Source organism: Gadus morhua, chromosome 16, assembly GCF_902167405.1.
Source record: "Gadus morhua chromosome 16, gadMor3.0, whole genome shotgun sequence".
Lineage (NCBI taxonomy): Eukaryota > Metazoa > Chordata > Actinopteri > Gadiformes > Gadidae > Gadus > Gadus morhua.
In genome coordinates, this window is record NC_044063.1 from 2,343,236 (window position 1) to 2,355,735 (window position 12,500).

General features: G+C 51.1%; 1 protein-coding gene across 5 annotated transcripts in view; it reads left to right on the top strand.

Moving 5' to 3' along the window:
• Nucleotides 1-9,405: 9,405 nt before the first annotated feature.
• Nucleotides 9,406-12,500, top strand: part of sh2b2 (SH2B adaptor protein 2) — a 20,206-nt gene continuing 17,111 nt past the window's right edge. For 2 of the 5 annotated variants that reach the window (XM_030380133.1, XM_030380130.1), the window contains exons 1-2: nt 9,406-9,793; nt 10,182-10,593. The gene's annotated coding sequence lies outside the window, so the exon portion shown is untranslated. The remainder of the gene's footprint in view (nt 9,794-10,181; nt 10,594-12,500) is intronic. The other 3 variants (XM_030380131.1, XM_030380134.1, XM_030380135.1) reach the window with 2 other exon arrangements.

Here is a 12,500-nt window from a genome sequence, read left to right on the forward strand (position 1 = left end):
ATGTTAGGATCAGCCTTCACATCACATCGCATGTTAAGATCAGCCTTCACATCATCACATCACATGTTAAGATCAGCCTTCACATCATCACATCACATGTTAAGATCAGCCTTCACATCATCACATCACATGTTAAGAGCAGCCTTCACATCCTCACATCACATGTTAAGATCAGCCTTCACATCCTCACATCACATGTTAAGATCAGCCTTCACATCATCACATCACATGTTAAGATCAGCTTTCACATCACATGTTAAGATCAGCCTTCACATCACATCGCATGTTAAGATCAGCCCTCACATCATCACATCACATGTTAACATCAGCCTTCACATCATCACATCACATGTTAAGAGCAGCCTTCATATCCTCACATCACATGTTAAGATCAGCCTTCACATCCTCACATCACATGTTAAGATCAGCCTTCACATCATCACATCACATGTTAAGATCAGCCTTCACATCATCACATCACATGTTAAGATCAGCCTTCACATCATCACATCACATGTTAAGATCAGCCTTCACATTATGTCTAGACTTTGATTCTAGAAGAAACACAATGATTTGTTTTGTTCTTTCTAAGATGGCGTTTGTATGATAAATATGTATTTAGATTTATATTTCATATGTTTTGATCAAACTAAAAACGTCTGAAATGTAGTATTTATTGATATGAATGTGTCCTGCATCAGCGGTTATAATGAAAGTCTTCTCGTCTCCTCTCTCCTCCCCTCTCCTCCTCTCTTCTCTCCTCCCTCCTCCTCCTCTCTCCTCCTCCCTTCTCCTTCTCCTTCTCCTCCTCCTCCTCCTCCTCCTCCTCTCTCCTCCACTCTTCTCTCATCTCTTCTCCTCCTCGCCCCCTCTCCTCCCTCCTTCCTCCGCTCTCCTCCCCTCCCCTCCCCTCTTCTCTCCTCCCTCCTCCTCCTCCTCCTCCCCTCCTCTCTCTCCCCTCCTCTCTCCCCCCTCCTCTCTCTCCCCTCCTCTCTCCCCCTCCTCCCCTCTCCCCCTCTCCTCTCCAGGTACTCTGACCACCTCCACCGTTTCCATGAGTCCGACGCTAACCTCTAAACGGGAGGTTAAGGACGGCCAGCAGCCGCCTAGCGTCACTTCAGAGCATAGATTAGAGAAGAGTGACCTTTAAACCCAGAAGCAGAAGGGGAACATGCATGTAGTGGATGACGCTTGAGTTGGTCTCCTCTCTATTTAACGAAGCTTTGGCGGCGCTTGTTGCTGTACTACCCCGTGTGACCCACTAGGGGGCAGTCGATTACATTTAGTTATTATCCAGAAGGGTTGAACGGTTCCACCGCTCCCCGTTGATTTGTGTGGACCGCAGGGGGCATCGCTAATCCACGGAGGTTAAATTACTGTCGAGAGGCAATCTCATGGGATTATATGAAATTAGATGATTAATGTGTGGATTCAGGGGACCAATTTTAATCATTTTCTCAGATTATTACTGGAATGAATATCTGAGTACTATAGTTGATTCAAGAAATGATTATTATAAACTATTATTGATATGGGATTGTTTTGTGATCAGAGTAAGAGAGAACTGAGTAAGGGTTTACTCAATATACATAATAGAAATTGTGGGTGTACTTCCTATAAAGAGGACAAAGACAGTGTAGGCCTACACTTAAAGAAATCCTATTTTCCTCTAAGCTTCGGCATGGCTATGCTTCGAGCCCAATCTGTCAACACTGTCAGTAGGCAGGCAGATATAATCACGCGTATTAAACATTATTATCACACAATAACGGTTAATAAGGGTGTGTTATGTTGACCATAGTATAGTTCAGAGGTTATTAGGGATGTGGTTGGTGAGTGAGCCTTAAGCTAAACTAATGGTTATTCTCTATATGCTATATATTCTTCTTATATTCTGTGCATGCTGCATTGTCTACTAACCGTTCAAGGGCTTTGCTTTAATATATATCCAATAAAGAGCATCAAATAAACTCCAAGATGTGATCTTCCTTCACAACACAATGGACATTTATTTCTGGACCAATGAAATGTGTGTTGTTGGTGGAGGGGCAGGGTTTGTGTGAGCTTGAGGTGGATGCACCAACACACACCACGGTGGTGTGTATGGGTGTGTCTTGAATGGATGCCCTGTGATGTTGCGTTGCCAAGGTTTCCATTGGACCGGTCGATGTATCGTTGCCAAGGTTTCCATTGGACCGGTCGATGTATCGTTGCCACGGTTTCCATTGGTTCGGTCGATGTATCGTTGCCACGGTTTCCATTGGACCGGTCTGCTGCCGGCCGGACGTGGAGGATCCGTCTGTATCGGGTTCAGCTTGGAGGTCCGGCTGCAGCAGAGGACACCAGCGTCATGTTTTAGTATTATTGAGTGGCTCTGTCTGACCCCGCCCACAGCACCCTCTGCCTCTGATTGGAGGCTGCCTCTGTCTGACCCCGCCCACAGCGCCCTCTGCCTCTGATTGGAGGCTGCCTCTGTCTGACCCCGCCCACAGCGCCCTCTGCCTCTGATTGGAGGCTGCCTCTGTCTGACCCCGCCCACGGCGCCTCCTGCCTCTGATTGGAGGCTGCCTCTGATTGGAGGCTGCCTCTGATTGGAGGCTGCCTCTGATTGGAGGCTGCCTCTAACAAGCTGCAGCCTCTCATTAGAGCCGGGAGGACAGACTGGAGGACTGTCGCACGCATATGAAACACAGAATTACAGACACACACACAATTACACACACAAACACAGACAGACTAATATAAACACACACACGCACATACACACACAGAGTAATACAGACACACAATCACACAGACACACATCACACATTTACAAACACACAGACGGACTAATTTATAAACACGCACGTATACACACATACACAATTACACAAACACACACAATTTCACAAACACAGACAGACAGACTATTACACTCACACACAGACACAAATACAAACACTCTACACACTTCGACGAAATGATCTCACTGATTGAGAAAACTTCTGTAACTATCTTATCTTTTGGAAGTGTTATGCAACGGCTTTACACGTGTGAAGTTTTGGGTTAGAAAAATAAGTATTGATCCGAATAAAACCTGATTCTGACAGGATGTTCCTTAAAGAAGTCCTTAAAAAAACAGAACCTTATACCGTGTTTAAACCACTACCTAAACTGCCTACACCATCCGTCCCTTTAATATCACTTTGCTTCATAAAGATGAATATTTCCCTAAAGTGTAGAACCCGGAGCTGTCACGGTTATTGCCGAGTTACATAAGCTCTCCTCCGCCTGCTGTGTCTGGGCTCTAGTCTGCAGGTCCAACATCTGACCACACGTCCTCCATTCACAACTCTCTCTCTCTCTCCGCTGGTTTCCCGGCGTCTGGGAGGATGTCATTCAGCACATTCACTGACCGGCGCCCCATTCACGCCGCGCTCCGCTCCGCTTCCGAGCGCCTCTTACTGCAGCTCGGCTGGTTGCGTGGAGACCGAGGACACAGAGGGGGTGTAGGCGTGGGACTCGGAGGAGGGATCGCCGAATGTGTGTGCACGTGTGTCCGCGCACACGCACACTACTCCCACGCAAGTGTATACTATTTCTCGTCTTCCTTAGAAACTCGGTGAACTCTCTCACACTCTTTCTTGCTCTACTTGCTTTATCTCCCCCCCCCCCCCCCCTCACCACTTCATCCACAGCCCCCTCGGAGGTGTTGCTATGGAAACAGGCCTCCTCTGTCAGGTGGCTCCATGCTGAAGGCTCACTGCACTCTGATTGGCTGTGCCAGGCTGTGTGCTTGGAACACTCGTGGCCCCGGCTCAGCCAATCATGGCCAGGAACCAAAGTCTCTCTCCCTCGCTCTCGCTCTCGCTCTCTTCTCTGTCTCTCTCATTTCTCCCTCTCTCTTTTCTCCCGCCCCCTCTCCCCCCTCCCTCCCTCCAGCCCCGTTGGACACCTCTCACCCCCCTGGGGAGTCTCCCCTCCCCCTCCTTGTGAGGAGAGGATGGGGGGGGGGGGGGGGGGGGTGTAGAGATGAATCACCATCATCTACTGAACGAAGCTCCGGGCAGGAGCACCACAGCGATGCATCCTCCCCCGTTAGGGTCCTCGGCACTGGGCTCGCTACACCGCTGCACCGCGGAGGCTTCTGTTAACCCCTTCACCACGGCCGGGTTCGGAGATTAGGGAGGTCAAGATTTTTTTATTTTAATTGAGATTATTCATTGCATTTCTGGAGAAGCAAAGTTCATAGCAGCATTAAAACTTTAAACCAAACCCAAGCTGTACACTAAACACAAACATATTTGATTTTGTGTCTTTGTTTGTGTAGTGTAAACGTATTCAACTTCTGATTATACTGTCATATAGTGCAGATTATTTTAATTAAAATAATTATGATAAATTAATAAAAAAAAAATATTTTTTCTTTTCAGTTATATTTTTGTACTTTAGGAAATAAATACCAAGGTTGAGACTCGGTGACCTCATAGCTGGCCATAGCCGTAATAGGTAAATATATGTTCGCTTAAGAGAAGTCAATTAATGACAATTAATATTCATACTCTTTAACTAAACAGGTCTTCACACGTGTGGGCGTGTTAAGATGGCGGCCATATGGAGGAGGGGGTGGACACACACACACACACACACACACATACACACACACATACACACAGACACACACACACACACACACACACAGACACAGACACACACACATACACACAGACACACAGACACACAGACACACACACACACACACACACACACACACACACACACACACACACACACACACACAGGAGCAAATGGATCCGTCTCTCGGGGCGGGGGGGGGGTACTTCCTGTGCTGCTCCCTGCGTTGTTGTTGTTGACAGTGTGGTTTACTGAGCTATCTTCAGCACTGCCACCGAGGGGCTCTGATGACATCATCGCACACACACGCACGCACGCACACACACACACACGCTACCTTGCCAGCTCTGTAGCAGACCTAATCGTAGGTCGAGGGTCAGGGACTGACAGCCTGTCGGCTAATCCAGGTGGTCTCAGTGATCCCTTATAGGACCCCTAACGCTGTGACCAGGTCCAGGTCTGCAGAGTCGTGGTCTACACCCTCCAGGTCCACACCCTCCAGGTCCACACCCTCCAGGTCTACACCCTACAGGTCCACACCCTCCAGGTCCACACCCTACAGGTCTACACCCTCCAGGTCTACACCCTCCAGGTCCACACCCTACAGGTCTACACCCTCCAGGTCCACGCCCAACAGGTCTACACCCTCCAGGTCTACACCCTCCAGGTCCACGCCCTCCAGGTCCACGCCCTCCAGGTCTACACCCTCCAGGTCCACACCCTCCAGGTCTACACCCTCCAGGTCCACGCCCTCCAGGTCCACACCCTCCAGGTCTACACCCTCCAGGTCTACACCCTCCAGGTCTACACCCTACAGGTCTACGCCCAACAGACCTGGAGGAAGAGATGGATTACAAGAGAGATTAGATTGTATACGTGTAATATATGATCTAATATTAGATCGTATATCTAACATATATTTGAGATATATTAGATATAGTGACCCCTCTCCGTCCACCATTTTAAAAATGTACCCCATACCCCAGCTCTCTGCTTCACACACACACACACACACACACACACACACACACACACACACACACACACACACACACACACACACACACACACACACACACACACACACACACCATACCCTTCCTCCAACCACACACAGATATGCACACACAAATATATACACACTAACACCCACACATACACATAACACACCCATCCTCCCACCACACACACACTGAACCCCCCCCCCCCCATACAAACACACACCCTCCCACCACACACACACACTAACCCCCCCCCCACACACACACACACACACACACACTCCCACCACACACACCCTCCCACCACACACACACTCCACCACACACACACTCCACACACACACACTCCACCACACACACCCTCCCACCACACACACACTAACCCCCCCCCCCCCCCACCACACACACACACACACCCTCCCACCACACACACACACACTAACCCCCCCCCCCCCCACACACACACACACACACACACTCCCACCACACACACCCTCCCACCACACACACACTCCACCACACACACACTCCACCACACACACACTCCACCACACACACCCTCCCACCACACACACACTAACCCCCCCCCCCCCCACCACACACACACACACACACCCTCCCACCACACACACACACACTAACCCCCCCCCACACACACACACACACACACACTCCACCACACACACACTCCACACACACACACTCCATCACACACACCCTCCCACCACACACACACTCCACCACACACACACTACCCCCCCCCCCCCCCCCCCCCCACCACACACACACTCCACCACACACTCCACCAGCCACCCCGGCCGTGTGATGTTTTCCTGTGATGTACATTTGAAGCCTTGATCGATGACTTCCACCAAAGAAGAAGGCTGCATGTTGCCAGCATGCTCCAGCCATTAACCCCCAACCCCCCCCACCCCCCCCATCCAACCCACACAACCCATCCAAACCCCCCCGTGACCCCCCCCCCCCCCCCCCCAAATCCCTCCCCGGAGACTCCTGCTTGCAAATCATCTTTCCGGCAGGAAGTGTCTGCGGATCAATGAGAGAGAGAGAGAGAGAGAGAGAGAGAGAGAGAGAGAGAGAGAGAGAGAGGGGGAGAGACGGGGAGAGAGAGAGAGAGAGAGAGAGAGAGAGAGAGAGAGAGAGAGGGGGAGAGAGAGAGAGAGAGAGAGAGAGAGAGAGAGAGAGAGAGAGACAGAGACAGAGACAGAGAGAGAGAGGGAGGGAGAGAGAGAGGGTCTTTTAAACCACGTCATCACACCTCTCTCCTCTCTCGGTCCCAGTACTAGTCGTGTACAGCAACAGGAGCTCTGTTGGCATCACTGGTCGGTCTAAAAGGCTTTATACGGTTCTACGTTCTAAGGGCGACGGACCCCTTGCGGACCCTCCTTGTGTCCACCGCAAGGGCCTGACGTGCTCCTCCCAAAAATCGTAAACTTTCGTCGAGGCGACGCAGCAGCGAGGGCTGTGATTGGTCCGCTCACTAAAACCCGACGCAGAACCATAAAGGTTCACGACTGCGTCGAAGCGTCTGCGTGGTCATTGGGTTGTGGGAACGTGGCACCAGAAAAAAACAACCCTTAAGAACTACAACCCCCATAAGCCACCTGGGTTCCACTGTGGATTCGCTGTCAACATTCAACTTTTACAAAGTTTTCATCATAGAATCCACCCTCATACTCAACCATCCCCATTATGTCGTTTTGGTATAAAGTCAGACTTCCCATTGTAGACGTTCTGAACTGTCAACCGATTTCAGAGATGATAATCAGAGCAAATTCGTCTCTGGGATAACACTTTACAAACCAAAGGTCCATTCAGAATGTACGTGAGCACATGCGTGAGCCTCTGGTGGTCCCCTCTCTGATCAGGGGACCACCGTGAAGGGCAGGCTATGAATAGCCTCCAGGCGGAACAGGCTTTGATGGAGACAGGCCCTCGTAAAGCCGTCCGTCAGACGAGACCTCGTCCAGGCGTCTGGCTCAGTCAGTGCTGAACGAGCTCCCTGCCGACGTCAGCGCCGCAGAGTCGCTCGCCAGCTTCCGTAAAAGACTCCAGACTCACCTGTTCAGAGCTCACCTGGACCCTGCATAGCCCCACCTCACACACACTCACTCGCACGCTTATTGTATGCTGTACGTCCTGGCACTTAAAAATAATACTTAGCGCTCGTAGACCACAATGCATCATGGGACTTTGTGTTGGTGACACCCCATCACTGAGATGAGAGAGAGAGATGAACGCTGATGTACCTCCATGACCCCCCCCCCCCCCGCCGCCGCCGCCACCCCCCCGAACCACACGTAGCCACGCCCCCACCTGGTGGCCCACGCTGAGGGGGTGGGGGTTGATAGGGGATAGGTGTTTGTGTGTCTGTATGGTGTGCGTTTGTGTAATTGAGTGTGTGTGTGTGTGTGTGTGTGTGTGTGTGTGTGTGTGTGTGTGTGTAATTGAGTGGGCACTGGTGGAGTTGTGGTTGTGTGTGTGTGTGTGTTACCAGGATGAGCCTTGCTGCGGTGGAAGGATTGGAGGCAGTGGTGGGATGTGAGCAAGGCCGTTGGCCTGAATTTATTCAGGTGCAAAAAATGGTCCGTATGGAGGCAAAAATGAATGAACAAAAACCAAAATCAATAATTCAAAATAAATCAACATCTAAACATTCAATAATCCAAAAAAACGTCTTCCCCTCGGCACTAATGAAGCCCTTGGCTGGCCTAACGCCTCGTTTCCACATACGTATGTTTTTCGTGTCCGTGCTTCCGTAAATTTACGGAAGGAGTCGCTAGTGTTTTACGTACGGGCATGAATTTATTTACGGACAAAAGATGTTAGGAGAAATCAGCGGATGTTTACTCCGGGTAGGAAATGAGTGCCCAAATGAAGGAGTTCAAGTTCCTCGGGGTCTTGTTCGCGAGTGAGGGTACTATGGAGCGTGAGATTGGCCGGAGAATCGGAGCAGCGGGGGCGGTATTGCGTTCGCTTTACCGCACCGTTGTGACGAAAAGAGAGCTGAGCCGCAAGGCAAAGCTCTCGATCTACCGGTCGATCTTCGTTCCTATCCCCACCTATGGTCATGAGGGCTGGGTGATGACCGAAAGGACGAGATCGCGGGTACAAGCGGCCGAGATGAGTTTTCTCAGAAGGGTGGCTGGCGTCTCCCTAACTCGGATTAGAGCCGCTGCTCCTTTACTTAGAAAGGAGTCAGCTGAGGTGGTTCGGGTATCTGGTAAGGATGCCCACTGGGCGCCTTCCTTGGGAGGTGTTTCAGGCACGTCCAGTGGGGAGGAGACCTCGGGGAAGACCCAGGACTAGTTGGAGAGATTATATCTCAACACTGGCCTGGGAACGCCTCGGGATCCCCCCGTCAGAGCTGGTCAATGTGGCCCGGGAAAGGGAAGTCTGGGGCCCCCTGCATGAGCTGCTCCCCCCGCGACCCGACCCCGGATAAGCGGATAGGAGACCGGTACTTTGGAACATGAGGATCGACATATACAGAGATAAAAACAAAACCAACAGGCTTGGAAAGAGATCGCTGAGGAGTTTGGCCTGCAAGGTACTTAGCCTACAAGTTTTGTGAAAAAAATAAAAACTTTCATACGGTATCTCCGTAAAACGACGGCGAAAGTTAAATTTTTTGAACGTATATTACGGACATACCGGACCGAAATGTTACGGAGGGGAGGAGTCTCGGAGGAAAAACGGACATTACGGAGAATCACATAGGAATGAATGGACTTTGGGTCGGAGACGGTTGGATCGCATACGAGAATGTACGTATGTGGAAACGGGGCCAGGTGTTGTCACCAGCTCACCCTCGACCCTTCTGCCCCACCTACATGATTTGGACCTGAATATATCCTACCCGGCCTGACCCATACCCCTCTTAATTCAATTAACCCTCCCCTACACATTTCCGATTTACCTATACCCACCCCTAGTTACCCACCTTACCCCAGACCTATTCGTCTAAAACCTATCCTTACCCTCTATTTCCCTGACACCTTAAATATTCCCCAAGTACCCCAACACACCCCTCACCTCGCACACACTTGGTCTCGCCCGTCTGACGTCACCCCCACACCGCACAAATGTTCTTCCGGACTTCACGTCGGGTCCTCCCGCAGCCCCCGGCACCCGGAAGCCAGCGCAACCGTAACGTGAGTGTTTTTACGTTGTCCTTGTTTGTACCGTGTCCCCTGACCGGCTTCCTCATAACGTGTGTTTTTTGTGTGTTGCAGGTGGCGTCATGAATGTGTTTGAATGTTCTGTGTGTGTTAAATAAAAGGGTATTTGTAAATCCCGGTGTCAGTCCTGTTTTTGTCCATTGCCTGTGGTAACGGGCAGCCGCACCGTTACAGTGTGTGTGTGTGTGTGTGTGTAATTGAGTGCGAATTGGTGGGTGGGTAGGGGGGCTTACTATTTTGTCATGTTAATCACATTTGTCATGTAGAGGATTTATATGGATTTGATAGTTTTTTGTTCATTCGTGTTTCACATTCGTTTTACTGTATTTAGTGAATGTACTTATTTTTTCACATCGTCCAGAATTGGCACGTGAGCTGTCTACTCATCGATGAAGGTCACGTGAGCGGTCCCCTCATCAATGATTGGTTGGTATCGGCTCGGTCCAAGAGAGGAGGAGGGAAGGGCCCAGAACGTAAAGGGGACGCGGCCCCTTTAAGGGCAGCCGTGGTTGCTCTTATATAGCTCCGAGTGACACCCTCACATTCACATAGACACTGTGTGTTCACCGCACCACCACGCCGACAAGGAGGGAAGTGTCTCCAAATAGCAGCTCCACTCGGTCCGACATCGCACGTAACCGGGCTCCCAGCGAGGGCTCACCTTGGGCACAGCCGTGCGGAGGAGCCCCTGATGCGGTCTAGTCCTCACTAGACTCCCGTCCGCAGCACCGGAGCACCGCCCGACGGAGCCATGAGACGAGCCCTGCATTGAGGTGAGCACCGCCCGCTGCTTGCTCATCATCACTCCGCCGATCATCGTGTTCGCTAGGCGCTCGTATTGCGCGTACATGTTGGGCCACATTTGTATCATTGTTGCTCGTATGCAATCGCAAGGCGCCTTTCTTTACGTGGAGGGATGCGGACGTCGGGTCGAGGATAACGAGCCGTTCGCCTCCCGGTGCTGAAGAGAGCCTCTCCTTGGTAACGGAGCATCCAGCCGGCTGGCCCGCGAGAAGATGCTGACACCAAAACAAGGGAGGCTCGATGTGCGACATCAGTTATTGGACGTTAGTAACAGGACGTTAGTAGCAGGACACTAGGACGTTAGTAATAGGACGTTAGTAACAGTGCACTAGCAATAGGACGTTATTAACAGGACGTTAGTAATAGGACGTTATTAACAGGACGTTAGGAGGCCTTTAACCAACGGGACACATCTCGTCTTTGTGTCGTGTGTGGAGGCGCTTCACGAGACGCTGAGATGGTGGTCGTTAGGTGCTTTCTGATAATCCACTTAATAGCCTTCAGGGAGTTAATAGCCTACTGGTCAGTCAAAACAGCAATGGCTGAACTAATTAAAACCTCTCGGGCGCGCGTGTGTGTGTGTGCGCGCGTGTGCGTGGGTGCGTGTGTGTGTGTGTGTGTACTGTGATCTCCAGTACACCGTGTTGCCGTGGTCGGCCTGTACGCTCCCATTCATTGTGATTTGAGAATGCGTCGCGTCTCTCAGTCATTCAGCTGCTGAACCGTTGCCTCTCATTCAGTAAAAGGAAGCAGCAGAGGAAGGTCGTACCGCCGTTATATGAAACCCAGCAGGCTTACCTCATTGGACCAAATGTTAGCTCAGATATTGGACCTTCCGGCGAGAGATGTCGGACATTTCTGTGTTGTTATACGACAGGTGCGAAGTTGAATCTACCCGTTTAGATAACGTCGTACGTTTGAGCCTATTGCGTCCAGTTTAAATTAGAATGAGAATGGATGTTGATAAGGCGACGGAGGAAGGCGACTCGCCCCGCAGTCTATGAATCACCAACCCCCCCCCCCCCATCCCTGGCTGCTGCTCCCAATCCCTTGCTCCTCGTCCGGGGTCCTGGGGGTGAATTGGACCTGGGGGTGAGTTTGACCTGGGGTGGGGATGAGTTTGGGGATCCGGTGGTGGAATGCGTCTCCCCCTGGCTCCGTTATCAGCATATACAATATACATATACTATACAATATATAATCGAATATATTTATAACATGCAATATTCACACCCATTAAGGAAGCGACACGCTACTGACCTGTATTAAGCCGGGGAACAAGTGGTGTGCGTGTGTGAGTTAGTGCGTGTGCGTGTGTGCGTGTGTGCGTGCGTGTGTGTGCGTGCGTGTGTTTGTAATTTAAATGATAGAGGAGCCAAAATCCTGCCCGGTGGTCTTATCAGCGCTGCTCAGGTGGGATTGTATTAACTTGTGTGCGTGTGTCTATCTCTACTCTGGCGTGTGTGTGTGTTTGTGTGTGCGTGCACGTACGTGTGTGTGTTTGTGTACGTGTGTGTCTCCACTCTGGCAGATTGATGGAGCCGTCAGTCTATCTCTGTCTCTGTCTCTGTCTGCCTGTCTCTGGCTCAGTCCGCCCGTCTGTCTGCCTGCCTGTCTCTCTGCCTGTCTCTCTGCCTGTCTCTCTGTCTGTCTGTCTCTCTGCCTGTCTCTCTGTCTGTCTGTCTCTCTGCCTGCCTGTCTCTCTGCCTGTCTCTCTGCCTGTCTCTCTGTCTGTCTGATGGTCTGCCTGCCTGTCTGCCTGCTATCATGACCTTTAAAGTATGAGGAGAGCTCATTGGAGGTCTGGTTCCTCCCCTGCACCATGGGAGGGGGGGGGGGGGGGGGGGAGAGGCGAGGCGAGGTTATCAGGGCCACA